We start from the raw sequence: 6,396 nt of genomic DNA, 5'->3' as shown, positions 1-6,396 counted from the left end.
TCCTAAAAAATCATCAAAAAAAATTCTCGATACCCGACCCGATATTATTCAAATCCGACCTGACCCGAACTTAACCGGATTTCAGGTTCCCCGTCGAGTTCGGGTCATTCTGTCATCCCTAATTTTTGGGAGGCAAATGCGTTTGTCTCCCCTTTAGCTTTTCTCATTATCTTTCCTTTCTTTTTCTCGTTTCCCCCCTTCTTTTCCTCCATCTCAAAGTTTGAAGGCTTGTGCTTGAAGCTAGGGATAGATGGAGGGAAGCGGGTGACCGTAGTCGTACTTTAAAAAATTTAAAAATTTTATATATTTTAGATCTGTCTATGTATATTTTATTAAAAATATAATTTCGTCTTTTAAAATTTTATAAGTTCATCCTCTCGTAAAAATTTACCTATTTAACATAAAATTTTACGGCTGTTCCTACTTAAAGAGTCATATTTTATTGAAGATTTCTTATCTTCCAAACTCTGAAAAGGTAAGTTTCATCTTCATTTCCACGTTAATTTAAAAAAAAGTTTAAAAATATCTTAAATAGTAAGGTTTAAAAATGGAGAAGAATAATATTTCCAATTTAGAGTATAAATTTTTTATTAAAGTTTCAAATTATTGATCTGGAATGATCGAAAATAACTCGAAACGATCCTTAATATTAATTAATCTATAAATTTTATTTTAAAATATTTGATTTTATATTTTTATTAAGTTAACAGAGTTTCGGTTTTGTGATAAATTTTTTAAATTTGACTTATACGATTTTATTTTTCGTTTCAAATGATTATGAAATTTAGATTCAGATTAAAGTGGAAAAAATGAATTGTTAAATATGTTGGTTGCTTCGATGACCCAATTACATTATGTACATATTTGAATCCACCGATTATTCTAGATCGAGTTCAATGTATTATAATTTTCTACCAGACGAATGAGTTTTACTAACTCTAATTAATGTACTAAAATTTTAAAAATAAAAAATATTTTACACGTGATTATAAAATACACATTAAATTATTAGGGAAACATTATCAATTTTCTTCTATCCGAGAACTTATTTTATTTACAAATAATCAAGCTGTCTAAAAGTACTAAATGAAAAACAACGCTGCCTTTCCTTATCAAATGGTCCAGGCTACTTCACTGCTATACAGAATAATTATTGCCCGAAATCACTTTATAAAGGCCCTATTTTTGACATAAAAAATCATGGATTTACATGTATAAATCTTCAATTTATCGATGGAAAAATATTTCATGTTAAAAAATAAATTTAAAAAAATAATTTAGAGGATTACTCAAAAAAATTTAAAGGATAAAAATAAATTTTCAATAAAAAAATTAAAATAATTTTTTTTTAAATTTCAAAAGGACGATTGCTCCGACCGATCTCTGTATACATCCTACTCATATTATTCTGTTGTGAAAGACATAAGTAGTTTGAAACATGTCCGGTTAAAATTGACCCTGTCCATGCTATTTAGTTTAGGCATTTTGGTTATTCTGATTCGATTTTGATTACACTAAAAGGTTTCAATCAATCTACTATTGGTTCATCAAATATAGCCCAACCAATTATATATATCCTGGAAATATTATCATCGATTAGTAAAATTGTGTCAAACTCATGTTTTATCTATTAAGTGTTGGATACAATAATATATATTGTATTTTTATATAGATAATTTTTGTAGAAACGGTTTTTTTCTAAGAGAGAGCGATGATTTTGAAAACCGCGTCATTTTTAATTATTCTATTATGATTAAATTTTAATTAAAAATAATGCGATTTTAAAAAAAATTCTCGTTTCGAAAAATTTGGGATTCCTTTTTAAAATAAAACATACGGTTCGAGGAGTCGCCACCAATATTTGATTAGGTTGTGATTCGGCACCCATGTTTTGTCATTTTAAAAAATAATTAATTTTAATTAAAACAACAAATTGAAGTTGTGTTACAAAAAAAATGAGTTCGGGAGTCGATTACGCGTGGGGAATGATTAGCATCCCACAGCGCCCTAAATCGGTACTAATTGATTAGTTAATGTCCTTGCAACAAAATTTACAAATTCAAATTTAACTTGGTTTATGATCCCTTAAAATAACAAAAATGCGAATTTTATAATTCAAAAGCAAAAAAATAGATTAAATTAAAATTACCAAGCCATTAGAAAGATAAAGAATATTCGATTATTTAAATATATGGAGACCAGATCTTTAGGTGAGTTCTAACGATCTTTTCTCAACGAATTTAAATATCCAAACGTTTCTTTTTCTTGCATTCCCAAATTTTAAGGTGAATGATCAAATTTTTTAGTGACACTGTTGGGATATACTTGTAATTTAAAATTGTCGAAAACAACTTTCTAGTGAGTTAAGAGAAGTCACTCCGACATTTTTTAAGTTAAAAGGATATTACACTTAATCCGATTATGTGATTAGGTTGAGTCATGCATGTGAGGCTATCATGCATTACATATAAAAATGATGTCATGCAATTGCTACTGAATTATTTGCATACCCATACATATGTAAACACATCACCATGCGAAATAAATATAAACAATTAATTTAAGAAAACACATCTAACAATGGACTATATTAAAATAAATTTAAATTTAAAGGATTAATCTAAAAATCTAAATTATGACCAAAATATAAAAGCTACATAATTTCATACCAAATGTAACTATACAGAAATCTTACTTGACTAAACAAAGGGGGGTCAAAATAGAAATTTAAAGTAATGGGCCAGAAGCACAATCATTACAAAATTCGATTAAACACACCAAATGGACTAAAATAGAACATGCAAAACATTCAAAGCCTAATGTCTACAAAAACATAAACTAAGTACATTACCACTCAGGACTAAAATTGAATGCGCGTAAAATATAAAGAACAAATTTAAAAAAACAGACTTGATTCTAGGACTAAAATAAATTAAAATGAAACCTTGCGTGGCCCAAATGGTGAATAACCTACGCACAAAACGGAACACCCTAAACACCTACACGACGCGGCTTTATCCAACTATCTAAAAGCCTTGGATTAAGATCTTAACCTAAAAAAACGAAAGCCATTCATGCTAAACCTAACCCCCCAGCGTCGTTCTCTCCTCTTTCTCCACTCTCTTCTTTCATTCTTCTTCTTTAACCCCTCGGCCACCACTCAACGATGGCCTTGAAAACTGAAACTAATCCTAAACCAACTCTGACGCCTTGGTTTTCCCTCTAGACCACAAACCGAGGCTAAAGCTTGCTAAATCGACCCCTAAATCCGTGAATAACCCTCGATCTCTCATCTACTTCTATCTCCGACGATGACTCCTCTCTAAGGTAAACGTTTCCTGATCTCTCTTTCTATTTTTGTCCCTTTGAACCACAAGCCATCTCCCAACTCTTCTTCTCACAAACGACACCGACCCAAAGACCAATAGCCACCTCTCGACGATGGTGTGGTGATCGAAACACTAAGGTAAACTTAAACCTTACTTCTGTTTTTATATTCTAGGATTTGTATTTAGCTTGAAAAATTGTTAAAACAAATGAAGAAAAATGCTAATGTAAATAATAATGAAGAGAAAACCTTATATGAATTTAATTTGTCTTTGTATTGCTTTGACTCGTCGAAAAGAGAGAGCTATTGTGTTTTCATTGATTTTGAGTAACAGAGGATACACTGTTTTGACATGCATATACATTGGTATTTCGTTCTTTCCGCCTACTCGAATGGTTTCCCCCTGCTGTTCGAATGGTTGCCCCTTTCTTTGTGGTCTCTCCTGTTTTTTTTTCTTTCTCCTTGCTGTTCGTGAACCCTGCTGTCTTAATTGTTTCCCCCGGTCTACTGTGTTTTTCTGTCTCCTGTTGTTTTCCTGACCGAGCCCTCTGTTCGAAATGGTTACCCCCTATTCCAATGGTTGCCTCTCGTTCCCCGTTGTTCCTGAGCTCCTTCGAATGTAATGCCCCGTATTATATTCCATGGCATTTTTCAAAACAACAAGTTCTGCTGGTTATTGGCTCGAGCAAAGTGCGTATGAATGGCGGTAGTGGCTTCGGTGAGTGGCCGACAGGCGCGGGTGAGTGCTTGGTGGACATGCGCACTGTTTCGGGGCTATGGGCGTGTTAATGGTTGATGCCTCATTACTGATCTGTTAATGCTTTTTTTAATTATTCCCCATAATATGCTGCTCCCCACTATGTGTTGAATATGCTAATGTCTGGTATTTTACAGGTGATGGGGTCTTCACGAGAGATGGGCGGCATGGGTGGTCTTCACGTGGGTGTTGTTCCAGTATGGGCTGCTGTGGTAGTCGAGCTGCATGTGGGAAGTTTGGTTGTGTGGTTCACCTGGGAGACATGGATGCTGCTCAATTCTGGTGCATCACGTGGGAGAGATTTGCACAGCTGCGACCGGGTGTTGTGGAGAGACAAGGCCTTCACGTGGGGTGTTCGGGTCTTGGGCTTGTATTGAGCTTGTAATTAATTTGGGTTGTAATTAGGCTCCAACTGGGTTCATTATTTGTAATTTGGTTTGTAAAGGGACTTTAGACACTTAATTTGGGTTTTGGATCGACTTTTAATTTATATCTCGATTTCCAAAATGAAACACATACGATATCAATCCAATTAAGCGCCAAAGTTTCTCAATTTCCATATTAACCCCAAATGCAAGTTTCCCTTCATCCTTCATCAATTCCCTATGTTATTCAAACTAATTCTTCATTGAGCATGAATATCCAATTAATTCTTGATCGTCAAATGAATTTAAATGGTCCGGAAAAAATTAGGGTATTACAGCTGCCCCTCTTTGATCATTGTTGTGAACACAAGAATGTAGCAAAGACAAAAAAAACCTAATTTTGTTTGATCGTGTCGTCTTTTTATTTCTTCAGTCATCTTCTTGACTTTTGCCTCCATCTAACGTGCACAAAACCCTTTTTATCGATTGCTCTGCTTCTTTGTACCCGAGAACTTTCGATTTCTATCCACACCTGATGATCTGGTGGCTTACTCCAACACTCTTCCGAGAAGGCTTAAAATGGCCCGAAGGACTTATCATTTACTCGAAAGACATACAAATGACCCGAAGAATTCACCATCATGCTTGAAAGTCTTACTGATGGCCCGCAGGACTTACTATTTTTTTGTGAAAACATCCTACCCGAAGGTCTTAGATGGCCCAAAGGACTTATCATTTTTCTCGAAAGACTTACAAATGACCCGAAGGATTTCACCATCATGCTCGAAAGTCTTATTGATGGCCCGCAAGACTTACTAAATATTTTTGTGTGAAGATATCCTACCGAAGGTCTTATGGATGGCTCGAAGGACTTATCATCTTGCTCGAAAGACTTACTGATGTATTTTCTTCACTACTCAACCATGAAGACTTACAAATTACCCGAAGGATTTAATCATCATGCTCGAAAGACTTACTGGCCGAAAGATTTACTGATGGCCCGAAAGATTCTTAATCATCATGCTCGAAAGGCTTGTTGATGGCCCGAAGGACTTATAAAATGTGAAATGTTGAAATCGCATTCTTACTTTTCAAATATCTCATTTTCTTAAAACATCACTTTCATTTTTCAAATTCATGTCAAAACGTCCCGAAGGTTTTATGGATGACCCAAAGGACTTATCATATTGCTCTAAAGCCTTACAGATGACCGAAGGATTTAAGCATCATGCTCGAAAGACTTATTGATGCCGAAGGACTTACTAAGTGTGAAATTTTGGAAACCGCCTTCTTAGTTTTCAAAATTTCATCTTCTTAAAACATTATTTTTCATTTTCAAATTCACGTGAAAACATCTTACCCGAAGGTTTATGGATGGCCCGAAAGACTTATAATCTTGCTCAAAAGGCTTACAGATGACCCGAAGGATTTAAGTATCATGCTCGAAAGACTTACTGATGGCCGACGGACTTATAAATTTTGAAAATAGTTTACTAGGTAAGAATTCTTCTTACTTTTCAAAGATTTCATTTTCTTAAAACATTACTTTCTCCTTTTTCAAATTCATGTGAAACATCTTACCCGAAGTTCTTATATATGGCCCGAAAGACTTATCATCTTGCTTTAAAGGCTTACAGATAACCCGAAGGATTTAAGCATCATGCTCGAAAGACTTACTGACGGCCTGAAGGACTTACTAAATGCGAAATGTTGAGATCGCCTTCTTACCTTTCAAAGATTTCATTTTCTTAAAACATAACTTTCTCATTTTTCAAATTCATTTGAAACATATTACCCGAATGTATTATGGATGGCCCGAATGACTTATCGTCTTGCTCTAAAGGCTTACAGATGACCCGAAGGATTTAAGCATCATGCTCGAAAGACTTATTGATGGTCCGAAGGACTTACTAAGTGTGAAATTTTGGAAATCGCCTTATTAGTTT

The sequence above is a fragment of the Hibiscus syriacus genome, unplaced genomic scaffold (assembly GCF_006381635.1).
Source record: "Hibiscus syriacus cultivar Baekdansim isolate YM2019G1 unplaced genomic scaffold, ASM638163v2 tig00117034_pilon, whole genome shotgun sequence".
NCBI lineage: Eukaryota > Viridiplantae > Streptophyta > Magnoliopsida > Malvales > Malvaceae > Hibiscus > Hibiscus syriacus.
This window is presented reverse-complemented; position numbering follows the sequence as displayed.